The sequence below is a fragment of the Myotis daubentonii genome, chromosome 12 (assembly GCF_963259705.1).
Source record: "Myotis daubentonii chromosome 12, mMyoDau2.1, whole genome shotgun sequence".
NCBI classification, from domain to species: domain Eukaryota; kingdom Metazoa; phylum Chordata; class Mammalia; order Chiroptera; family Vespertilionidae; genus Myotis; species Myotis daubentonii.
Window position 1 is genome coordinate 9,472,044 of NC_081851.1, and position 27,298 is coordinate 9,499,341.

A 27,298-nucleotide genomic window follows, 5' to 3' on the forward strand; every position below is an offset into this window, starting at 1 on the left:
AGAGGCTCCAATCACTTTTATTTCAGAATGCGTAACATGATATTCCCAGGACTAATTATCCTGCCCCATCTCTTCCTAATTCCTTTATTGAAACTATGTGTTCTTGTCAAGGACCAGAAGAAAATTGACCTCACCTGTGGAGTGCTCTGAGAGGCAGTGAACTTGCCAGGATTTTATACTTCATGGTCTCTGTGGTTTGATACCACCTATCTTTATTCTGTAACAATATTCACTATTTTATCACCATGTTTGTTCTGTAACTAGCTAGCTAATTCTTTGACAGCAGTAGCTGTATTTTTAAAAATAATTTATTTATTTCTAGGTAGAGGAGTGGTGCTCAGGTCGCCTAGGTGAACAAACCGTGTGAGCAAGCTCAGGTATCACTTCAAGACCAGAGCATGGGTTTCCCACCAGCCATTGATGAATTTTCAACATTAAGTGGGTATTTGTGGTTGGTTTTGGAATGATGGACAGGGTAACACTTGGCCTTTTACTCTCCTGTTTCTTCTCTTCTACCTAAACTTCAGATTTTATAGAAAAAAATAACCTCATGGGTTTGTAAATCAAAGCCCACAATGATTTGAGCACTGAGTATAAATGAACCTAAAAAAGTTAACCATATGAGTATGGCCAAAGTTAACCATAAAAGTATGCTACCTTCACCGCTGAACCACTCAGCGGTGAAGACAGCATAACCTCACCCCACAACGCCATAACCTCAGCTGGGTTTTTATCCTTTTACTCATGTTCCTCTCTGCATCATCGTGCCTGCCAGTGAAGTGGTGAGGAACCAGAGTTTCAGAGGCGAAGTCTGAAGGAGACCACAGCAGCAACTTCTCAGCCTATAATTACTTTTAAGAGGTGGAATAAACCCTTCATTTCAAAGAAGCAAATGATGTGATAGCACAGTGGTGCACTTTAGAAAATGCATCAACTTTATTTAAGTTATGGATGACACAATTTTGATGTAAGTTGGCTGCTTTTACTTAGAAAGACATTATTATAATGATTTCACATCTCATTATTTATTTAAATGCACACTAATGATTTTATTGTTTATAGTAATTGCAGATCAGTTACCTAGAGCTGCATCATTTAAATCTCATGCATATTGAACATTGCCTAGTGAGTTTAACAGTGCTCAAATGAGTTTAAATGAGATACACATATAAGTTCCAAAAGGTGAGGTTTATGATTTTGTTTTCATATCATTTTTGGTGTCTTTTATATCAACGATACAGTAGAATGAAAGATTATTTCAGGGATTAAGCAAAATTGATGGGAAAATCTGATTTAAGCCCAGGCTGTCCATGAGTTGACTTTCCACAGCCATTTCCATGGATTGTTTCCTTTGCTTCACTTCTCTTTCTATGTCAGGTTCTCTGCAGGAAAAATAGATAGTAGATAAGCATGTATTCTTTCATGGATATATTTCCATTTAAGGAATATCTATTAATGTCTTTCCTACCATTTTTATATCACTGACACTACACATGAAAACATACACAAAAATGATATTGGCTATGTCAATGGACTGAAAATTATCACTAGAACAATAATATAATTAATAAAATAATTATTATATTTTACTGTGTTTTATTCCATTTGAGTTTCTTCCAGAATCTAAAACATTTATCTAATCCTTGTTAGGTCACTCTTGAGTCATAACTTATGTGCAACTGAATAGTATTGTTGCTACTTAGGAATCACATTAGGGTAACAATTATTTCAATCAAAATCCACCTTTATGCTTTTTAGAAAGATTATCTCACTGTTGGTTTATAATGCCTGCTTTCATTTCTCCTACAACTCCATTATTTTATCTGTTTTTTTCTCTCACATTGTCAATAAATGATTATCAATCCTATAAGTTAAAAGACTTTATCTATGCTTTTTAAATTTATAATATTATTATTTATAGTATTTTGGCTACCATGTATAAGATATAAACTATTTTTATGAATCTAAAATTTTAAAATTAAAATGAATGTACTTTTCATTGTTCTCCCTACTAACTAGAGTAGACACTTTGGTGCTACCTTTGATTCTTTTCTCTTTCTCATTCCATGTATTCAGCCAAGCTTTCTCAGGGTAAATAAAGACAGAATTAGATAGCAAAGCCATAGTCAAACCACTAATCTTAATATTATTTACTTTTAACTACACATGAATAAATTGAAATTATACTTAAAGCATTGGAGAGAGCAGTTTAGTGTGAACAGTGATACTGGACACAAAATACAAATTAACATACTATTAAAATATTCACTGAATCGCATGTGCATTTGTGTGTGTTTTTACTTTTTAATACAGTGGGGCCTTGACTTACGAGTGTCCTGACTAACGAGTTTTTCGAGATACCAGCTGTCTCTCGGCTGGTTTTTTGCATTGAGTTGATAGAATAATTTGAGTTAACGAGCTCCTTAACAAGCTCCTTAACGAGCTCCGACTCGGAACGAATTAAACTCGGAAGTCAAGACCCCACTATATGGTCTTTCATTTACAAAGTAATTTTATTCTTCAAAAATTTATTGTGCAAAGATTGACAGTGGTCCTTTCTAGGTCTTCACTTCTCCCACCTCAACACCATCATCCTCTTGAGCCCTAGCCATGCCACAGAAATCAACCTCCTTTTGCAAACCGATGTCCACCGACCCTGTATTGACTTGCACTGCTCCTCAGTTCAAAACATCTTAAAGTCCCCAGATTCTCAGGAAATAAAGATTCCCTCGGCCTGGCATTCAAGTCTTCAGAATATGGCTTCAGCTTAACTCCCATCTGCAAAACATCCCCTCGGCCAACCGGACAGCCTGGCCTCAGTGTAGCGTTTGTCTATATTAACCTTCATGACTTTCTTCACAGTGCCACCTCCCACTCATCCGACCATACCTATCTTGAATGTACAACCTTCCAGAACATTCTCATATCAACCCAATCCACAGTGATCACTCTCTCTTCTAAGTCCCTGCTGCCATTTTCCTCCTCATCAACCACTGACACACAATTACATGCTGCTCTGTATCAAAGGCTCTTTTTTAGGCATTTTAGTAAAATCACTTCAAGCAGAGTTTAGTCCTGAAAATGAGATTTTATCTCTTATTTTCTGAAGTCACCAATGTGCATAGCACAGAATCTTAATAATCACTTTAGCATATTAGAAGCATGGCTCTATAACTTGATATGACACAAAATTAAGCAAAATCACTCAGGGTATTTTCCCCAAATAGATTCTGGTGTATAATCATTTTTTAATATTCAATTGATCTGAATAAATCACTCTATATTGCAATCAAACCTCAAAGATGTTCAAAACCAAAGAACAAAGTTCTGTAATTTGACATGCCAATGAGTAAGCAAGGCTCTTGGTGATTTATTTGAAGCTGAAATGTTTTCCCTGCCCTATTCATGAAATGGTATGTGTCTGAAGCACTTGGAAACTTCAGGACTAAAAATCAAGGTTGTTGTGGAGGATGCTGCTGCGCTGGTTGAGGCACATGACCTCTTAGAGGTTGTCCTTCAAACTCAAAGGGACACCTGCAGGCATGGGTTGCTGGGCCATTATATTAAGGGAACCCATCTTCTCTTTGACTAAAAAGTCCTTTAGTCCAGCAATTTGTATATGCGTCCCTAAATCCTACCACATTCTGTGTGGTTCTTAATGGCCATTGGGCATACTTTGAGGGAATTATTGTAGCACTCACTGCCTCATAGCTGACTTGAAATACAAGCCTGTGAAAATAATACTTTTACTACCATTGTTCCCACAGCTCAAATGACCTTTTTCCTAAGTGATCTGCTAATTGGACAGGAAAAAGAAGTATTAACAAGAGTTTTTAAAAAGCTATTTGATCTTTTCTTTAAACAGGATGGAGCAGACTCACTTCTTCTGGCTTCTCCAACTCTAAGTACAACTAAAATCCCTGGAAATAGCAGAAGAGGCAACCAAAGGAGAACTTTCAAAGGTGGAAAGAGAGAGGAGAATTTGCTATGGACCCAGGACTAGAGAAACAACTTGTGGCAGGGCATTTAAAGACCTCCCACCCAATAGCTGACATAAAACTAAGCCTGACATCTCCCAAACTAGCAACAGAAGAAGGTCTAGGTAGGCTCACTCCTCCAGAGGACTGAACTGGAGTCCCACCAGCAGTACAAGGTGAGCTGAGCAGCTCAGGAAAGGGAGAACAATTGTGGATCCTGCTTAGTACCAACAACCAGAAGTGCTCTTCTTCCCCATCTCACTGGGCCTGAGACTGTGCTCCCCAGTGAGAGACATCTGGCAGCTGGGGGACTCCAGGTAAGTTACACAGTGTCTGGGTTTGCCATGAGGGGATCTCAACAAAACAAATGGCCCAGCCCAGAAAGCTTTATCCTATATAATAAAAACTGAACAGCAGAACAACCAGAATGACTGGTAGACCAGTTACTATGATACGTACTAACCACCAGGGGGCACACACTCAACGCAGGAGCTGCCCCTGGTGGTCAGTGTGCTCCCACAGTGGGAGCGCAGCTCGGCTAACAGAGATGAGTGGAACTCTCACAGCGGGCTGATCCCTGCAGATCACCCCCCCCCCCCCCCCCAGTGCACAAATCCTGTGCACCAGGCTTCGAGTCTCAAAATAAGTCAACATATATTTAGGCATGAATGAAAATGGAAATATGACATCAAAATATGTAGAATGTAACTACAGCCATGCTAACAGGGAAAGTGATATAGTGGAGAAGAAGAAAGTTCTCAATCAATTATCTAAACTCCTACCTCAGGAAACTAGAAGGAGAGGTGCAAAGTAAACCCAAAGCAAGCAGAAGAAAGGGGATAATAAAGATAAGAGGTGAAATTAAAGACGGGAAAACAAGAAAGATAATGAAAAGATAATATAGTTTCTTGCTTAAATAATAATGTTGCCAGAACTCCAACAAAACTGACAAAGATAAAACAAAAATTACTAATAGCAGGAATCAAGCAGGGGATATCACTACATTTTATGAATCTAATAAAAGAATTATAAGGAAATGTTAGCAACTTTATGTTCATACATTTGAAAACCAGAAGAAATGGACCAATTCTTCAGAAACCACAAACAACCAAAACTCAACAAGGTGAAGTAAAGTCATCTGGATAGGCCTATAACCATTAAAGAAATGTGATTTATAATATAATATCCTAGAAAAAAATTCCAAGCCCAAATGGCTTCACTGGAGAATTCTAATAATCATTTAAAAATAAATTAACATCATTTTAAACATTTTCTTCCCAAAAGCCAATTAGAGGGACCACTTTTTAACCCATTTTATGAGATCAGCATTCCTTTGATACTCTAACTAAAAAATAAAGGGGAACAAAATGAGAATTACAGACTAATATCCCTATACACTTAGATGAAAAAAAAATTTAGAATTAAATTCTTTTTAAAAATATATATTTCTTTATTAATTTCAGAGAAGAAGGGAGGGAGAGAGAGAGATATAAACATCAATGATGTGAGAGAATCATTGATCGGCTGCCTCCTTCACACCCCCTACTGGGGATCAAGCCTACAACCTGGGCATGTGCCTTTGGCCGGAATCAAACCTGGAACCCTTCAGTCCACAGGCCGATGCTCTATCCACTGAGCCAAACTGGCTAGGGCAAACAATTTTTCAACAAATATTAGCAAGTCCAAATTAACATGGTATAAAATGAATTTTACACCCTGACTAAATAGGATTTATTCTAGTTATACAAGGCTGGCTTAACATTAGGAATCAATCAATGTAAGCCACCATATCAACAAGCAAGAAAAGAAAAATCACACGATCATATCAATTAATGCAGAAAAAGTATTTGACAAAATCCAACACCCATTTTTGATAAAAATTCTCATCAATTAGGAATAGAGGAAATTACTTCAAATAAAGAACAGCTACAGAAAATCTACTGCTAAAAATATACTTAGAGGGGAATTATCTTTCTAAAAGTAGAAAGACAAAAATATCTACTTTCACTACCCTTATTTAACACAGGATTGAAAATTCTAGCCACTTTAATAAAGCAAGAAAGATAAATAATAAAAATATATTCCAAAGGAATGTATGTATATATTCAGGAATATATTCAAAGAAACCCAAAACAGTAATTTGAAAGAATATATACATCCTTATGTTCATTGCAGCATTATTTGCAACTAGAGGCCTGGTGCACGAATTCATGCACAGGTGGGGTCCCTTGGCCTGGCCAGCAATCGGGGCTGGCCAGCTGGGGGGAGGGACCATGAGAGGTTGGCCAGCCCCAGGAGGTTGGTTGTGGGAGTTCACTGACCACCAGGGGCCAGCTCCTGCATTGAGCGTCTGCCCCCTGGTGACCATTGCATGTCATAGTGACCGGTCTTTCAGTCATTTGGTCGTTCAGTTGCTTAGGCTTTTATATGTATAGATAGCCAAGATATGGAAACAGCCCAAGTGCCCATCCATAGTGAATAAAAAGCTCTGGTCCATTTAGACAATAGAATACTACACAGCTGTAGAAAAAAAAATCTACCTTTTGTGACAGCATGATGGACCTGGAGATTATTATGCTAAGTGAAATGAGTCAGTTAGGGAAAGATAAATACCACAGGATCTCACTTATGTGAAATCTAATGAACTAAATAGAAACAGAGGCATAGATCGCTTATTTACCTATCTTCACCCAGAGAACTATGAAATGCATAGGACAGGATGATAGAAGAAGTGTTTTGGAACATTGCAGAAGGCAAAATTATCATTTGTCAGTGGCTAAACTTGACAAATATTACTCTGGACCTACTATGTGTTAAGAGTTCAGGCTACTGAAATAAATTTAGTTATGCTATCTAAGTTGCTTTGATGTTGCAATAAAAATGCAATCCTATTGTTTCTTATATTTTGGAGAGGAACAATAAAAATACTTTTATAAGTTTCTTCTTAGAGATGTACAAGAGTTAATTAGAGGAATGGTAATGCTGTATGTTCACATCTTTAGAATTAAGCAAAGCTGTCAATTGTTATGAGATGGCAAACAGCATTCATGCAGGGAGTGAAGGGGGGATTAGAACACAATAACAGAATAACCCATATTTGGCAAAAATAGAAGTCTAGGGCTTCATTGTTTGGGGCTTCACCATTTTGGACAAATTTCTGAGCAATCTTTTGGACACACTAGTTGACATTAAAAATCCAATTGCCATTAGATCACCAAGGAAATATAAAAGTCACAGCTCTGACTCAAGTCTTCAATATTAAAACTCAGTGATAGAAATCATTGTTGATGTAGCAACAATGAAATGAAGTATCCTGAAGGTTACAGGTTAGAGACTAAGCGGAATAGCACTGGTGTTTAGAGAAGTGAAATTTGTAACTGGCTTTAATGATAACGACGGTAGCTCTTCAGATAATACCTAAGGGTCCTAGAGAGTCGTGTTGAACTCTCCTTCACTGGCAAGAGCCTGGGATGGTAAAGATTCCTATAGAATATCAACTCTAACACCATCACCAACAAAAACAACTAACTTCTTGCAGGAGGAAAAACAGGTACACAAATTTACTAGATTAAAAAATCGTGCTAAGCAAAATAAGTCAGATGAATGAAACTCAAAAACCATCATATAATTTCACTTATATGCAGGATATCAAACTGAAAACAAAAAATGAATAAAAAGACAAACACACAAACAAAACGTCACAGACACAGAAAACAGTATGGTGGTCACCAGAGGGAAAGGAGAGTGGGGAGGATAAAGAGATCAAAGGGTGTCACATAACTGGTGATGGAAGATTTGTCTTTGGCTGGTGAACACTCAATACAATATACAGCTGATGTATTATAGGATTGTATACTTGAAACCTATATATTTTTATTAACCAATATCACTCTGATAAATTTAATTATTTTTTTGAAAAAAAAATAAGAGAAAATATACAGAATAACAAAAGAACAAACCCTCATGCACTGCTGGTGGGAATGCAGACTGGTGCAGCCACTGTGGAGAACAGTATGGAGTTTCCTTAAAAAACTAAAACTGGAACTCCCATTCGACCCAGTGATCCCATTTCTAGAAATATATCCCAAGAACCTAGAAACACTAATCAGAAAGGATATATGCACCCCTATGTTCATAGCAGCACAATTTCTAAGATTTGGAAACAGCTTAAGTGCCCATCAGCAGATGAGTGGACTAAAAAAACTGTGGTACATCTACACAATGGAATACTATGCTGCGATAAAAAAGAAGGAATTCTTACCATTTGCAACAGCATGGATGGAACTGGAGAGCATTATGCTAAGTGAAATAAGCCAGTTGGAGAAAGATAAATATCACATGATCTCACACATTTGCTGAATATAATGAACAGCACAAACTGATGAACAAAAACAGATCCAGAGACAGAGAAACATCGATCAGACCTTCAAACCTCACAGAGAAGGTAGGGGAGGGTGGGGGTAAGGGGAAGATATCAACCAAAGGACTTGTATGTATGCATATAAGCCTAACCAATAGACGCAGACCACAGGGGTTGAGGGCAAAAGTGGGGGTGGGGGCAATGGGAGGATAAGGACACATATGTAATACCTTAATCAATAAAGGGAGAAAAATAAATAATAAAAATAAGTTTAAAGCCTCTAGATTTTCCCAGGTTTTATAGAAGGAGCATGATCTCTTCTTCATCAGCCATTGTTCTGTTACTTTACTTATTTCAAAGTCCTGCTCTAGGAGCTTTAGTGTTTAAATCAAATAAACACACGTCCTGCCCTCAAGGAGTGTGACACATAAATGACATGTAAGATTTTTAAATACAAACAAACTGATGTGTGGGTCAGCGTCAGGGAGACCTGCAACTCTTTCAGAAAAAGGCTCCAGGAGGTCAGTGTGATTTGCACGATGGGATGTGGGTGGGGAGGGGGCAAGTAAAGCGAAAGCAATGGCAGGAAGTAGGGAGTGTATTGGGGAATGGCTGCTACATGGGGCCTTTTTTGGATAATGGTTAAAGATGAGGCTGGAGACAGGGGTATAAAACTTTCAAAAAAACAAAACAAAAACCACACATGTTGTTTACAGGTTTTTTACAGCAGTCTCTTGGGTGAATAGTAAAGGGTTCTGGTTGGAATGACAGTGAAATGTATTTGGGAGCAGATAATTAATCTGACAAATAAGTGCAGGACAGATCAGAACAGTCAGAAACTGACTACTAACCTTTCTGGAAAAAGGATGTTGTGATGGCAAAGAAGTTACCTAATTGGGATCTGGGTCAATGATGGCAAATCAAGCCAGATAGACAGAAAGATGCTGCCTTCCAGGGGGCCCGGCAGGGCATCAGCATTAGCTTTGTCGCAGGGAGAGGGCCCTTCAGGGAGCAACGGTGAGGAAGATATTTAGTTTTTACTCTAAATATGTTGTGGAAGTTGCCTCTTTATCATAGAGATAGAGATGAGCCAGTTAAATGATAGTGAAGGAAAAAAAGAGGGAAAGGAATTAAGAGAATTCTATATAATAAAAGCCTAATATGCTAAGTGTCTGGCCTTCCAGTTGTCCAGTTGGCCATTCAACCAATAAAAGCGTAATATGCTAATGATATGCTAAGGCCACTCAACCACTCACTATGACACGCACTGACCACCAGGAGGCAGATGTCCAACCTGTAGGTTACCTTGCTGCTGGGGTATGGCTGATCGGGACTGAGCAAGATAGGCCAGACATGCTCTGGAACCCTCCCGCGGTCCCTCCTTAGCCTGCCAACCCCCTACCTCCCTCTGCAGCCCCAATTGTGCACCGGTGGGGTCCCTCAGCCTGGCCTGCACCCTCTCTCAACCCCTTGGGGATGTCGGAGAGCAAGTTTCAACCCAATTCTGCAGGCCAGGCAGAGGGACCCTACTGGAGCATGAATTCATGCACTGGGCCTCCAGTAATCATATAAGAGGAAGGAAGAAATCAGATAAAAATTCAGGATGAATGTAGACTTGGAAAAAAGTAGGCTGTCTCCTTCTCCAAGACAGAAGAGAGGGAGGAGAAAATAAAGAAAGACAGACCTTGGGTACTGAAATGATTGAAGTCTAATGAAACATTTGTTCACTTCTCACTTCAGGCAGTAGCTAGAACCTTGCAGTATGAATAATAAAATGAAACAACAACAAAAACGGAGTCAAAAAGAAATAGAATTTCTAATTTAAAAAGTAATATGGAAAACTGTCCTCATTTTGTGCAGGTTCTTTTCTCATTCCCAGCAGATCATAAAAACATACTAAAGGAAACTGCACCGACAAACAAAATCAGAGTCAGCGTGGGATTGGGTCAGGGGAGGAGCAGAGCTCTGTTTCTTACACTTCAAGATCTACAGCAAACATAAATGGACATGTGGGTGGAACAACATCCAATTATTAATGTGGCTAATCATAATTTTGAGTGGAAAAATGTTTTCAGAATAGATATGTGTCACCATCCTTCTCTATCTTCAAATGTCCTTACCTTCACAGTTTCAAGTTCAAGAAAGCTAAATATGTTAATGGGGACAACAATTAATGGAGAATCCTTGAATTATGAATAGTCAGAGGTCCTTTACCCTCACTCGCTGCAGAAGTCCACTCATATTTATTGGTCCGCTGCTGTCTGAATCACTTCAAATATGGCAAGCTCACTCTATTTCTAGAAACATCGTTCTATTTAGAGAGAGAGTTTCCTTTTTCTATTTATATGAAATCTGACGGGCGCCTGGCTAGCTCAGTCGGTAGAGCATGAGACTCTTATATGAAATCTGCCAGCCACTTCTGGAGTCAGTGGAATGCCTCTGCTGGCATTTGAAGAAGAGAGCTGCACCCACTTCCAGTGTCCTAATCTCTCCACACTAACTCTCCCTCCCAGTCCTGAGTGAGTGACCCTCTGCCCACCCGGCGCGTTCTGAGTGCAGTCACATCAGTCTCCTTTCCACATGGAGGGGGACCCATCATAGCCACAGTCGCAGGTTCCGCCACCTCCTCCCAGTTTGATGCTGTATCTATTTCTACCACTTTGGCCTTCAGTTTTAATTTCCCACATTGCTGACTCATCAAGTATGGCCAAACCGTCAAAACACTCCATAGGCTTCCCCGGAATTGTCTGCCTTCTGTTCAGTTAGGTTGGAGCTTGCAACTAGTTTTGGCAAAAGGATTCCGAAAGAAGTGAAGTGTGTCACTTCCTGGGCGGGGTAATGAGGAGCCACTGTTCTGTCTCCGTCCCTCCCTGGACTACAGCGGCCACCTGGAGGGTGTCAGATGCAAATGGAGAAAGGCCACCCAACTTGCTTCAGCAATGAATTATTTTACTGTTAAGCTACTGATGTTTGTAGAAATGACTTATTTATATATTTTAAAAATATTTACTTGTTTTTATGCATAGTTTATCCTATTCTGACTGTAATCAGCAAATATCCATACCATTTTCCCACATGAACTTCTTTAAGCTACATCTTCCTCCTTTTTGTGTTTGAATTTGATTAACAGTTTAGCTTAGAGTAGACCCTGAGACAACAAGGAAGAAGATATTGTAAGTTTCCTCTATAAGGTAAAAATAAAAGTGATTTTAGAAATGCTAGGTAACGTTTTTTTAAGATAGTACCACATACCCTCACTATGCTAGTTCATGCTGAATCAAAAAATAAGCCTAAAATATTTTAAGTAGTTCAAGAATCCTGGCTGTTTTGGGTTTTGATGCTGAGAAATCACTTTAAAAGTAAGCAACCATTCTAACTTAAAAAAAAAAAAATCATTTCCAAATACTCACACATAGGTTATAAACTAGATAATTTCCAGATATATTTCATAAAATGCTGATAAAACAACTTATCCTTTGCCATTTAGCTTTATCTCCTCCAGAAGCCCCAGCACCAGAAATAGGGTGCTCTGGGACATGCTCTGTCTGAGAACAAGGGACATTTCATAATGGTGTCTTCCTCTGGGCCCAGGCTGGTGCTGGGCAAGTCCTAGCACTCAGGGCCCGTGGAAAAGCACTGCTTTAGGCCGACATGGGCGTCAGCCCATGGCCACTCCTCAGTGGTACAAGACAAGCCATGGAAACTTTTGGGGCCTCAAGGTTCACATCCCTATGTTTAGGTACAATAACTCCTGCTTCTCACGGTCTCAGGCTCACTTTTCTCCTCGGAGTCAGCACTCATGACTGCAACTTCTCTTCTTTATTTTCTTTTATTATCTTTTTAGCTTCCAAATTATTTTTAATTCACTGAGCTCCTACTCTTATTTATTTATTTTTATTTATTTGTTTTATTTTTTTTTACTGTTGACACTATTACAGATGCCTCCCATTTCCCCCACCCAGTCTCCACCCTCCCTCCCCTGGCCTTCGCCACACTCTTGTCTGTGTCCATGGGCTATGCATAAATGTTCTTTGGCTAATTTCTGTACATTCTTTTATCCAGTCCTGCCCTCGCCCCCACTCTCTTCCCCTGACATTTGTCAGTCTGTTCCATGTATATATACCTCTGGTTCTATTTGTTCATCTTATGCTAAGTGAAATAAGCCAGTCAGAGAAAGATAAATACCACATGATCTCACTCATATGTGGAATCTAATGCAACTTCCTTTCTTATACCGTCAAGCAAATGTCTAAACACTCTTTCAAATAGAGCCACACCTTGAAACCTGTCCCTCTTCTGTGGGTTCCCGGTTCATTGTATGTCAGCTATAGGCCCAGCTCCTCAAGCCTTCTTTTCTCTCTTTCTCTTACACCCACATACAATCCATCAACAAGCTCTGCTTACCAACGTCCAGGCTATATCTCAGCTTCATCCACATCTCTCTTCATTGCTTTCTGACTGACTCCTCTTTCCCATGCTCATTCTTTACTGAACAACCTCTTCAAAGAACCTGAATAATATTTCTGAGCCACAAATCAACAAATCCTACTTAAAAATCACCAATTGCATTTATGAAGGTTCAGTAAAAGAAGGCAAAGAAAAATAATTCTAATGGAAAATTAATGGGAAACATCCCACCTGTCTCTTCAGTGTTGAAAACAGGAGCTCTGATATTAATGGGAAAAGTTGTTCAGTAGAATCAGCCTAAAGGATGGAACTAAGCAGGCTTTGCTGAGAAGATATGGACTTAGAGAAAACCGTTGACAGACCCAAGTGTCAACATAAATTCATTGAAGTAATATGTGGGCACAAAAGAATTATGATCATTTGTAGTAGATGTAGATGTGCTGAGAAGTAGGCGGCAGACAGGAAGCTGGCAACAATCATCTAAAAGGGAAAGTTAAAGACACTGAAAACACAAGAACTGGTGATGTAGATAGAGAAATACAGCAAATCTGAGGAGGCAGTGAGGAGCAGAACAGTGTCATTTGGTGAGTGACGGGATGTGAGCCCTGTGGTAGTGGCTCTTTAGGACCGAGTCGAAGAGGGAGAGGGAGAATCTGGGTAAAGACCCCGAATCATCTCTGCAGTCAGGCACACTGCCTGCGGGCTCAACTAACATGTGACCACTCACTTAGCAATTGAAGATGTTAAAATATGCCTACCAAGCTTTTTGGGGTAAAATGTGTTTTTCATTTTTTCTCAATTTTTTATAATTTAAGTATAAAGTATTTATAATCTTGTCATTTCAAAATAACTCAGAAACTAGCTACCCCGACCTCACTTCTTACCATCAATAGCCAATTTTCTGTGAAATTTTGTGGGTCATTAATATTCCTTCAAAGAAAAAATACATTAACATTCTTTGCAAAATTGTATGATGACTAATCTTAACTTTGGACCCTGTAATAGCTGAGTAGTCAAGGATCTTGAAAAAAATATTTCTCAAAAACTTAGTAAATTGACAGATTGAACATGATTAACTCATGTTAAGCTTGAAACTTGTGTGAAATTTAATATCGCTCTGTTGTTGTTAACTTCAGGCTTTCCAGTGGAATCAGATCTGAATGTGTGTTAGCCAGACTCTGACCTGGACCATGTATTAAACTAAAATAATCTCCTTTTGCATTTAATGTTTTGTCTTGGCTCTTTGACATTAAAAATGAGGCTGTATCCTCACCAAGTAATAGTCTTGCCTGAAGATTGTAATTCTCCATATCAGAGTTTTGTCAGGTTCATCCATCCATTCTTCCACTTTCTCTGTCCTACCTGAGTTCCTAACATAGTGCCTGATATTTACTAAAGATTCAGTACACTACTCACAGTAATAGTAATAATGAAAATAATAATAGTTAACATCTACTGAGGGTTTTTAGTCACATAATACTTTTTATTGCCTTACAAAAACAAAATCCTGAAAGAGGCAGGTGTAATATCAGGCTTTGGATCCATTTCTCTGTGGAGCTCTTGGCTTTCCCCTCATGCCTATACAATGGCTGCTGTAACCTTGCGCATCCAGTCTTCAGACAACACCTCTAAAAATAAGAATGAAGAAAGAACTTTTTCTAAATATATTTTATTACTTTTTCAAGGGAATGTTTTTCTCCAGAAGCTCTGTGAGACTTGCCCAGGTCTCAACAGGCCCATCCATCTCTTGACCAATGCCTGGCAGATGCAAGGGTAATGAGGTTGCTACAATGGACTTGGTCTCTTAAAATCTACCCCCTGCCCAAGCTGGTTTGGCTCAGTGGATAGAGCATCGGCTTGTGGACTGAAGGGTCCTGGGTTCAATTTCAGCCAAGGCCACATGCCCGGGTTGTAGGCTCAATCCCCAGTAGGGAGTGTGCAGGAGGCAGCTGATCAATGATTCTCTCTCAAAATTGAAGTTTCTATCTCTTTTTCCCTCTCCCTTCCTCTTTGAAATCAATAAAAATATATTTAAAGAAAGATCTCATCCCCCTGACACTGGAAGAGAAATCCACCTACCCTGCCACCTTATTAACTCAAAATCAGAAGAGAAAAAAATCTGATTCTCTAGCTAGAGCTAAGGGAAGGAAGCCCTGGGCTGAGCACTGCCTGCCCAGGTGGGGACCATTAGTATTCTCATTGACTAAATGAGGAAAGCAAGACTCTGGGGGATAAAGTAACCAGCTCAAAGTACACATCAGGCATGTGGCAGAGATGGCACCTGAACCCAGTCTGGCTCAAAAAACTTCAGAGCCCAAATTTTCATCATGTAAGTTGTGTTGTTTTTCAATGAATCTGAAGCATGGTACAATTCCCAGGCTATCCTCTGGGAAACAAAGAAACCAGCATTTTTCATTTCAAATCCTCCATAAGGGATCTTCTGGATTTCACTGGAGGACAGAACTCCAGAATGGGTCAAGGCCAAGGTCCTTCATCACTCCTGGTACCAGGGAAATGGAGCTGCCCCTCTGGAGTGAGGCCAGCAGGCAGAGCGGAAGAAGGGGAGGTCTTCCCCGCCACTCCCCTAGGAAGGAGGGGACATCCAAGCTCTGAGGGGTCCCAGGAGCTCTTGGCTTTCTCTTACAGTGGTTCTCAGCCTGTTGGTCACGAACAATGAAAATACATCCTGCATATCGGATATTTACATTACTATTCATAACAGTAAAATTCATAAGCAAAATTACAATTATGAAGTAGCAACGAAAATAATTTTATGGTTGGGGGTCATCACAACATGAGGAACTGTATTAAAGGGTTGCAGCATTAAGAAGGTTGAAAACCACTGAAGAATGAATGTGGATGGGAGTGGAAACAAAATTCTTAGGGCCATTGTGCCTCTTGGAGAACTGACTCCATCAGAAGGAAACATGAGCGTTAGCTCAGGTCCAGGCAGAGGAAGCATCATCGGCCTGCCCGCCACTCCCGCTGTGGTCCTCTGGGTCTCAACAGCTCTACTGCCTAGGAAAGAAAAGCCTGCAGATCACACCTACAAATGCATCTTGCCCTTCTTAGTCAGTCCTGTAAGACCTTTTATCATCTCATCCCTTTCCCTAACTTGTTTTCTGCAATCCTCTTAAGAATGCATATTACCTACCCACTTGTGTTTTCTTATTGAATGTCTATAACTAAATAACATATACTGTCTCTCTGCTATAATAGTTTCATATATCCATGAAAGTGCTCAATAAATGTTGCTGGTTCAACCAACTAAGTGTTTGCATGTGCAAACACAGGTACACACACACACACGCACACAGAGATAAACACACACACAGAGGTTAGATGAGAATGCACCACATATCCACATATCAAAATAATTTGCATATGAATAAAACTTTAAATATTAATATAAAAAATAAAGCAATGAATCTTCTAAAAAGAAAGACATGTGAATTTTAAATCACTCCTTTTGAAAACAGTTTGGTAAAGGGCGCCAAAAATAGAAACCATAAAAGGAAAGATTGTTAAGAAATATAAAGATTAGTCATGTAAAAATCACTAAAAATGTAAATGTTTCTAAATGTAACATATATTAGACAAATGGCTATTAGTTTTAATATAAAGAACCCTTGCATGTCTTACAAATGACTGGCAGTAGTAAGGAATATGTGCAAAGGCTTTGCAATAACTAATTCCCAGAAAATAAACAAAATTCCAATAAATATATTGTAAAAAGTTCAGCTTTTTTGTAATTAAAGAAGAACAAGTTACAATTAAGTGTAAGATTTTTAAACCACGAAGTGCAAAGTAAAAACTCCAATTATAATACCCACTGGGTGAGGGTTCAGAATAATGAGCCTCTTGTAGTAATAAAACCATCCATTGGTTCAGCTTTTCCAAATTACAATTTGGCATCACATGCATTATACTAAAGTACTTTAAATATAGATCTATCTGCCCCTTGATTTTATTATTCCACCTTTATGAATTTATCCTTAGGAATTTTCTTAAAAATATGTTTTCACTGATTATAGTGAGGAAGGGAGAGAAAGAAATATCAATGATGAGAGAGAATCATTGATCAGTTGCTTCCTGCATGCCCCCTACTGGGAATCAAGCCCACAACTCGGGCATGTGCCCTCACCAGGAATTCATAGGTTGATGCTCAACCACTGAGAAACACCAGCCAGGCAGGAAGCTATTAGTAAAAATTTGCCTGCAGGAATTTTTATTGCAGCATTTTTTAAGACAAGAAAATAAATATCCTATATATTCATCAATAGACAGTTAAGTTATTTAAGGTACATACATGAGTTTAAATTCAATGCAACCATTTAAGTGGAAAGTAATAAAACTAATTTTGTAGAAAATGTTCACAATATATTGTTATTAACAAAATAGTTTTCATAAGTACATTTAAAAATGTGTGTATGTATATATGTACTATTATAAAAATGAAAGTTCTTTTGCATATTTTCCCTTTTCTCTAAATGTTCTATAATGAAAACGTATTACTTTGCAATAAAAGAAAGTTGAGTTTATCTGATCCCCCTTCCCAGGCCCTCTTTGCATATGATCTTCATAAAGTGTCCTCTTATTTCCCCACAGGGCATTCCCTCTTAGGAAGCCTATAGCACTGGCCCATGTGGCCATACTAGTATGTAGTTAGGAAAGCCCATCTTATTCTAAGCTTTATTGTCATGGTTACTGTCTTCTGTATAAGGTTCATCTTTTTCATTATGCCATCAGCTCCTTCAAAGGTGAGAACTTGACATTTGTGTATTCTCTATAAAATACTTAGAAAATTAATATGTGTCAGGAAACTGAACCATTATAGTGAGGACTTTGTTTTATCGTAACACCTTCTGAATTACCTACCATGTGAAAAAAAAAAAAAAATCTTACCAATGCATGAAGAGCAGGAGTGATGTTGTCTTTTTACCTGGGAGGGAAGTTGCAAACCAAGGTTTAAAGCTACATCTAGCTTATGTCAGAGCAAAGACTAAGCCCAGCTTTCAAACCTCTAGTCCTCATTTCCCCCCACATATCAGAAATAGCAACTGCATTGCATGTGGTGGGGATTGTAACAGTAAAGACATTTTGTGACTCATACCTCCCAGTATCAATGGTTTTTATATAGTTTCCTCCCACATTGACTCTAAAGTTGGTCATGTGACTTGTCTTGGCCAATGGGACATTGGGAAATGTGATCCTAGCAAGAGCTTGATAAGTGCTTGCACCATGAGTTTTGCTTCCCTGGGACACTGCCAGCATCATTAAATAAAAATTAAAAAAAATTCTGGCTATCAAGCTGGAGAGGACACAGGAAGGGAACCAAGTTGCTCTAGTCAACAACCTCAATTAACTTCCAGGCATGTGAGTGAGGTCATCTTGAAGCATCAATCACCCTCCCGTGAGACAAGTGGACAGCAGTTGATTAACTAACCCAGGCCAAGACCAAACCCCAACCAAATACACAATCATAAGCAAATAAATAGCTGTTGTTCTAAGCCACTGGATCTTGGAGCAGCTTATTATTAGTGGTACACATACCTATCATCACCTTTGACCCCTGCTGCTGCCCCAGCTGACCTGCATCTATCAGAGTATGGCTAATGGGTCAGCAATCTCCCACACTGCGTCCTGACTTGATGTAGAATCCTTCTCAACCGGAATTCTAATCAGCCCCTGCCACTGGTGGGACCTAACATAGAAGTTTAAAACTCTGCAAGCCCTGAATAAATGATGCTTTCTCTTATTCAATGGAGCAAAATGATCGCTTCTCGGCCTTTTGGCTAAGATCAAGTGTAGTATCTGTTCTTATCAGTTTAATGGAGCAAAATGAGATATGGTAGATAAGGTTAGAGTAAGACTGCAAACCACTCAGTTCCAAAATTTTGTCTGAGTTAAATTATTTTTTATTTATTTTATTTTTAAATTTTATTTTAGAGACAGAGGAAGAGAGAGGGATAGAGAGCTAGAAACATTCAAGGAATTGGGCCTGTGACCTGACTGGAAATCGAACCAGTGACCTCTTAGTTCATGGGTCGAAGCTCAACCATTGAGTCACACTGATCAGCCTGCATTAGGTTATTTTTTACAACCAAGGGAGTCCTGCTGCTAAGTCATCCATTCATAATTGCACTGTAAGATGGGTAGCAAGATGTTTGGGGCTTACCTTCATCGGAAGAGTGGACTGGTAAATGATGACCTACTACTCTTAGTTTGGGAAGGAAAGAAAGTGGGGATTGGGCAACATTTACTACTTGCTACATATTCCATACACTTCGCTACCCCTGATTAAGCACAGAATTTAACATAAAAATCATGGACATCTCAGTGGGAGCCAGTTTGGTGTCCAACTTTACTTCGGGCAAGTTTGGCCATCTGTGCCTAACTTTTCTCATCTGTAAATTGAAGACTGTTACATCTGTCCCTTACAGGGATATTATTGCAACAAATGAGATAATATGCATGAAAACATATGAATCAGAGGAAAGTGGCTGTAATTGTCATAATTCAAGAAAACACAGAAATCAACTTGTGTTTATCAAAATATGATATATCTTTTGATTACTGTCAATTGAATTTCTACTAGGTGTGTGAATTTAAATTTAGTTTACAATGATTTTAATGAAACCGTAAATTCATCATTCTCATATCAGTCCAGCTGCTTTATTAGTAATTTTTATCAATGAATCTGCTGTTTTCTAGTAATTTCAGTTTGGATAGAATCCTGTTTAGATACAGTTTATGCAGATTGGAAACTGGCAATTGCAGTGTTTCTCTGAGAAATCACTTTGTTTTCTGCCCTAAAAGGAAATTCTCTGAAGTCAATGAAAGTTTATAAAACAAAATATTAACCAATAAAATTTTGTAAATAAAGCTGTCATATCGTCAACTAAAGCATGTTTACTTTTTAACATGAATTTAATTTTAACTGTTCTAATAGGTAAACTTTCAGCTATCTGTGACTTAATGGAAACTTTTTCTTCAATTGAAAACGCAAATATAAAAACATCCCCGGTAATTAAAAAATCATATGATCAGTTTTAAATCTCAGAGATTTTGTTACCAGAAGTATAATTAAACATTTCAAAAATCTTGAGTTTGCTCCTCAAACTAAATTAATAAGAAAAAAGAAAATACTTTCATGTCATTTATCATTTTAAACGCTTAGTTTAATTCATAAAGTCAGCAAAATAAAATAAAGAGTTATGGAAATATATAAATAGTTCAAGCCAACCTCCCCCTTTCATTTCTTCTCAAATGATTTGTTTGAATCATTTTGTAATTGCCCAATTTTTATACTCCTTTCTGTCCTGTGCAGATGCACTTCCTTGAAAATAACTTTTAAAATACAACCTGAATACAGCAGTTTCATAGCAACCTCCTTTCTAACACTGTATGTTTTAACTTTATCCCTTCACCTATTGATGAGAACTTGGGGTGAAAATGGTAAAGAGCTTAAGCCAAAAAAGAACAAGTAGGCAGCAGTAGACAGCAGTATGGTGATCGAGGCAGGGAGAGGAGGGTAACTGGTGGCAGAAAGAGACTTGACTTTGGACAGTCAGGCGCGATGCAGTGTGCAGAGGACATGTTATTCAGTTGTTCACTTGAAACCCAATAAATTCAATAAAAATGTATGTTTTAACTTTTTGATCTCTAAATTCTTCCCAGCCTCAGGAGTGTAGTCGGACAGATATTAGTATTACCCAAAGTTTAGGGGTGAAGTCTGGAGAGATTGCTCGGAAGAAAAATCATCAGCACTAAACCCAGCTCTCTGGACTTGCAGCCCGGGAGTGGCCAGGCGTTGTCCCAGGCCACCTTCAGCAACGCTGACGACTAGAAATGAGAGGGACCAATTAGCTCCCTTCCAAATGGTGCGGTTAGCACAGACCAGCCTCGCAGTCCCGGCGTGCAGTCAGCCCGGCTGAGGGCAGCTTCCTCTGGGGCCAGCGGCACAGCTGGCTGGGAAGTGGCTGTGCATCTGAAATCCCTTTCCATGAGGCAATGATCGACCAGGTCTCCAGCAGTTATTCTGGGGACCCTGGTGTTCTCTCCATACTCTACACTTCTATTTATAGGGGTCGGGCTTCCTGGGAGACAGCAGCCCGTTCAGAAGACACGGAGTGCCCCGCCCTTCCCGGGCTCCCCGGTACAGCCTGGGCCGATGGCCCTGATTTAATCCCATCCTCCAGGCCAGCATGAGTCACAGCCTCTCTGAGGTGCCCGTGCTGTCTGCAGGGCCTGAGTAGGTGGAATAAGGTGGGCTGACTGAGTCCTGAAAGGAGCAGACCGTCCTAACAGAGCAATGGAGTAGCTGCTCTTGGTGGGACTGGATTTGACCAAGAGAAGCTCTGTTGAAGCCACCAGGGCAGGAAGACCTAGAAGGAAATCTAGCGGGTGTTGGCAGGGTAGGGGGACATGGCCGAGCAGGAGCATCTGTGCCCCAGGCATGAGCTCTCTGGTGGGGAAGAGAGGGCAGTTTAACAGATCAGACCCTACCGGTGACCCCGATCTGATCCTCATTCATCAGAACCTTCCGACTGAGCCCCTCTGAGACACTGAGTCTCAGGCAAGAGCTCCCCAAACCTGCAGTCCCCTCCCCTCTTTAGTTAGCTAGTGCCCCACAATATTTATTTTAGAAGAAAACCAAGGCATGTGTCCTGGGCTTAAGGAGAAGACAGTCTTGTGCCAAGTCTTATCTGTCAGGAGCATGTTGCTGTGGCAGAGCGTCTGAAATGTAGAACGTGGAGCAGAGGTTTGGTGTCCAGGTGGAGAGGAAAGAGGCTCGTACAGGGGCCATTGTCAAGTGCAGGCATTTGCTCTTGGAAGGCTGTCGATCAGCAAACAGTGCTGAGGGCCTGCCTCTCTGCTCTCTGCTTAGGGCCCAGGGTCATGGTGAAAGCATGCAGAGAGGCAGAAGAAAAGAACTCTATAAATACCAATCAGCATTCCCAAACTACAACGTTTGTTTTCTCACATGGGAATTATCCTGTGGAGGGGGTGGGAAAACATAAACATATATATGAGCTAGTCACCAAAGCAGGTAACTGAGGCAATAACATTTCTTCATGGAAAATGATCACAGTAAATTCAAATGTTCACCCAAAATAGGTCATTGTCCGAGATCCTGCTTGTGAAAGTCACAATGGCACAATTCAGCCTAGAAGCTGCGGTTTGAGGCGACATCTCTTCCCTGAGATGGGTCTGTGCCTGTGCCTGGATGCCCGGGGGCAGGGCATGTCCTCAAAGGTGGGAACATGATGCCACCACAGGGGTCACACCACCTGGCATGCCTGATAGACTCATGTCACCCTGGACTTGGGGGCCTGATCAACAAAACGAGTTCAGTGGGCCACATTGTCTCTAGTGCACTTTCCTAAGAAAAGTGTCCCCTCATTTATGTAACTCAAGCCAGATTTTCTCACATCTTTGTCAGGGAAAAAATAAGGAAAAATAAAGTTAGAAATATGGAAATTAAACATGGCGGAAGCTCATTTCCTGGGTCTCTGGGAGAACCGTAAGATGGTATCTCAGACAAACCAGATTAACCAATAAAAACCTCATCATATAAAAGCTCCAGAGAGATACTCAAAGTAACTGATGCTCAAATTTAACTGATCATGTCTATTTCTTTTTACCTGGGAAAGAGCAATAAACAATACCTGAGAATTATCCGGGCCCATGGCCTGGTTCCACATTCTGCAAGAAGTAACTACAGAGTCTGTGGCAAGTTTTCTGCCCTTTCCCTTTCCTCGCCCATAACCAGTGACAATATCTTGCAAATTAATAGCGGTGGCTCTCACAAACCTACTGACTGCTTCTGGACTTAAAAGCCCCAAATCTTCCAGGTCTAAGAGCCTCAAGCCACAGCACAATGTCAACCCACCCACCCCACTCTCACAATACATGACACACTCTGAGTTTGCCTCAAATCCAGACTGATTCAGCCCCCAGTACAGTTTGCATAAATTATGTAATAAGCATCTGATTTCTTGAGGACTTTCAACACACTGAGTTAGAAATAGGAAATTTTTGTATGATTGTATGATTGTCAATCTCTGTTTCGACCTTAGTCGAATCTTTTTCTGATTGTGTGATGTTCTGGTTATTACATTGAATCCTAGACCAATGCAATATAGGTTAAAAGTTTGAATATTCCAACTACTTTAAGCATTCCCACTCCCTATGGTTACATGAAAACCTAGACTTGTGGTTCTAGGACAGGGGTGGGCAAACGTTTTGACTCGAGGGCCACAATGGGTTCTTAAACTGGACCGGAGGGCTGGAACAAAAGCATGGATGGAGTGTTTGTGTGAACTAATATAAATTCAAAGTAAACATCAACACTAATAAAAGAAAAAAATGGTAATTGGCGTATGAGCTACACTTTTCATTGGCTAATCAGGGCTATATGCAAATTAACTGCCAACTAAGATTGGCAGTTAACTGCCAACTAAGATGGTGGTTAATTTGCATATGTAGGCACAATGCAGGGAGGCGAAAGGGAAAGCAGGAAGAAGCCCCCTGCCACTGACAGTGATCGGAAACCCAGGGGGGAGAATCAGGTGCCTTTTCCGCTCTGGCCAGTGATAGCAGGAAGTAGGGGTGGAGCCAGCGATGGGAGCTGGGCATGGTCGAAGCTGGCAGTCCCAGGAGCTAGGGGCCCCTTGCCTGAGCCTAAAGCGAAGCCCACGATCGCGGGGCCGCTGCAGCTGCGGGTCCCCGCTGCCCGGGCCGGACGCCTCAGCCAGAGGCATCCTGCAGGGGCAGGGGCGGAGCCCGTGCGATCGCTGCGCCCCCCGCTGCCACTGCAGGTCCCTGCTGCCCGGGCCGGATGCCTAGGCCAGAGGCGTCAGGCCTGGGCAAGGGGCCAATCCTGTGATTGGAGGGTGACGGGGGTCAATGCCTGAGGGCTCCCAGTATGTGAGAGGGGGCAGGCTGGGCTGAGGGACACTCCCCCCCACACACACACCCAGTGCACGAATTTCGTGCACTGGGCCCCTAGTCATTACATAAAAGGGTACGGTCTTTTTTTTTTTTTTTTTTTTTTTTTTTTTAGTTTTATTCATTTCAAACGGGCCGGATCTGGCCCGCGGGCCGTAGTTTGCCCACGGCTGTTCTAGGAGCATGGAGTTGGGGGAAAAGCAGCATCTTTTCATCCTCCCTATCTTCTGAGTGTCTTCCTTTGAGGTTGGGCAGATGGGGCATCCTGGAAAGCCCTCTGGAGGTGGTGATGCCTGAAATCTAGGTGAGTAACGGCAGAGAGCCAAGATGCCAGGGAAGGGAACCAGGTACTGTTCACATGGCAAGCACATAGGGTCCACATGAGCATAAGCTTCATATGAGAGGCAGAGGGACACCTGCCAACTTCTCAGAAAGTAGAAACCTAGTTAAATGGTAATAATGTGAAGTTTTCAATATAAATATTGAAATGTGGCATGGCTCTATTTTTCTCTTCTGATGAAAATATATTTTTCATGAAAAGAGAAGTTGAAAGTAAATGAAAATTATGAGCACTTAAGTAAAACTGAGAGCTCATGATAGCAATAAAAATTTATCATTTCTTCTTCTTTTTGCTTTTTTAAATTATTTTTCACTTACTTTCCATAATCTCCAGTGTATTGTATAGTGGTAAGACAATCATATACTTTACAGTAAGCATGTCAAACTCAAAGGCTAACATGGGCCAAATAAACAAGGTTGAAGTTTATGTGGGCGGCAAAAAATCAAAAGCTTCCATTTTCATAGAAACACAGGTTTATTTTGACAGAGACATGCTGAATACAAAGGGATGAAATAAATGAGCAATTGTTAACATAAGATAATAGAACATTTTAATAAAAATTAATATTTTTTTCTTGAACATTAACTTACCATACACTGAATAACTGCACAAATTTATAAGTGTAAGTCAAATAAACCTATTTTTCTTGTTCTCCGAAAGTGAAATACTTCCTGTTGCGCACACCAAACAAGTCAGTCCAAGACTAATGACGTACCAATCAGCTGCTAAAATATTCACTGCTAGTATATGTTAGTGGAGAGAAATGGTGTGCCTGTGCTTAAGGCACGTGAGGGAAATGAATGCAACATGATTATAGTAATCAGTCATTACCTCCTTTGTTAACTTTATTTCTAGGTATCTTAACTTTTTTTTTGTTGCAATAGTAAATGGGATTTTTTTTAAGTTTCTCTTTCTGTGAGATCATTATTAGTGTATTAAAATTACATAGATTTCTGGGTGTTAATTTTGTATCCTGCTACATGGCTCTGTTCATTTTTTAAATCAAGTAGTTTTTTGATGGAGTGCTTAGGGATTTATATGTACAATATCATGTCATCAGCAAATACTGACAGTTTTACTTCTTCTTTACCAATTTTGGATGCCTTTTATTTCTTCTTGTCTGATCACTATGGCTAGCACTTCCAGTACTGTGTCGAACGGGAGTGGTGAGAGTGGGCATTCTTGTCTTGTTCCTGTTCTTAGGCAAAAGGGCTTTAGTTATTGCCCATTGAGTATGATGTAGGCTATAGGTTTGTCATATAAGGCTTTGATTATTTTGAAGTATGATTCTTCTATTTCCATTTTGCTGAGAGTTTTTATCAAGAAAGGGTGTTGGACTTTGTCAAGTGCTTTTTCTGTATCAATTGATATGATCATGTAATTTTTATCTTTCAATTTGTTTATGTGATGTATCACGTTTATTGATTTGAGGATATTGTACCAGCCTTGCATCCCCAGAATAAATCTCCCATGGTCATGGTGTATGATCCTTTTTTAAAAAAATATATATTTTATTGATTTTATTCAGAGAGGAAGGGAGAGGGATAGAGAGTTAGAAACATCGATGAGAGAGAAACATCGATCAGCTGCCTCCTGCACACCCCCTACTGGGGATGTCCCTGCAACCAAGGTACATGCCCTTGACGGGAATCAAACCTGGGATCCTTCAGTCCACAGGCCAATGCTCTATTCACTGAGCCAAACCAGTTAGGGCGGTGTATGATCCTTTTAATGCATTGTTGGATGTGATTTGCTGATATTTTGTTGAGGATTTTAACACCTATGTTCATCACGGATATTGGCCTGTAATTCTCTTTCTTTGTAGCATCTTTATATGGTTTTGGGATTAGGGTAATGCTGGCTTCATAGAAAGAGCTTGGAAGTGTTTCTTCCTCTTGAAATTTTTGGAATAGTCTGAGGAGGGTAGGTTTTAGTTCTTCTTTGAATGTTTGCTAAAACTCCCCTGAGAAGTCATCTGGATCAGGGATTCTGTTTTTCTGGAAGTTTTATTATTATTATTATTACTATTGCTTCAATTTCCTCAGTAGTTATCACCCTATTCATATTTTTCTGATTCTGCCTGATTGAGTTTTAGAAGATTATATTTTTCTAGGAATATGTCCATATCATCATTTTATTGGAATAGAATTGTTCACAGTCTTTTTTTAATTTTTTTTGTATTTTTATGGGGTTGGTTGTTACTTCACCTCTTTCATTTCTGATTTTGTTGTTTTGGGTCCTCGCTCTTTGCTTCTTGATGAGCCTAGCTAGAGGTTCATCAATCTTGTTTATTCTTTCAATAAACCAGCTCTTGGTTCTATTGATCTTTTGTAATTTTTTTTTTGGTCTCGATGTCATTTATTTCCACTCTGATCTTTATTATTTCCTCCTTTCTACTCACTCTGGGCTTTTCTTGTTGCTCTCTTTCTAATTCTTTAAGTTGTAGGGTTAGATAACTTAGTACCAGTTTTTTCTTGTATTTTTGAGGTAAACCTGTAGTGCTGTGAACTTCCCTCTCAGGTCTGCTTTCACCATGTCCCATAGATTTTGGATTGTTGTGTTTTCACTGTTATTTGTTTCCAGGATGTTTTTTAGTTCTTTATCTCGTTGGTAACCCAATCATTGTTCAATAGCATGCTATTTAACTTCCAAGTGTTTGATTGTTTTTATTGTAGTTGATTTCTAATTGTATGCCATTGTGATCTGAGAAGATGCTTGATATGGTTTACATCTTCTTGAATTTGAAGAGAATTAGCCTGTGTCCTAACATGTGGTCTATCTTTGAAAATGTCCCATGTGCACTTGAGAAGAATATATATTCCATAGCTTTGGGGTGAAATGTCCTGAAGATGTCTATTAGTTCCACTTTATCTACTTAGTTGTTTAAGCTTTCTTTTTCTTTGCTGATTTTTTGTCTAGAACAATTATCCAGTGATGTCAATGAGGTATTAATGTCCCCTACTATGATTTTATTGCTGTTGATCTCTCTCTTGTTATCTTCTAAAAGTATTTTTTTTTAAATTTATTTGTGTGCTCCTGTATTGGGTGCATATGTGTTTACCAGACTTATAACCTTTTGTTGTAACCATCCCTTTAGTATTATGAAGTGGCTTTCCTTATCTCTTATTATGGCCTTCACTTTGAGGTCTGTTTTGTCAGATATAAATGTTGCTACCCTACCTTTTGTTTTTTTCATTTCCATTTGCCTGAAACTCTTTTTTTCATCCCTTCACTTTCAGTCTGTGTGAGTTCTTTGTTCTG

General features: G+C 39.6%; 1 pseudogene; it reads left to right on the plus strand.

The window, feature by feature from the left end:
- The first annotated feature begins 18,519 nt into the window (after positions 1-18,519).
- LOC132214124 (U2 spliceosomal RNA) lies at positions 18,520-18,733 on the plus strand (annotated as a pseudogene).
- Positions 18,734-27,298: the final 8,565 nt, after the last annotated feature.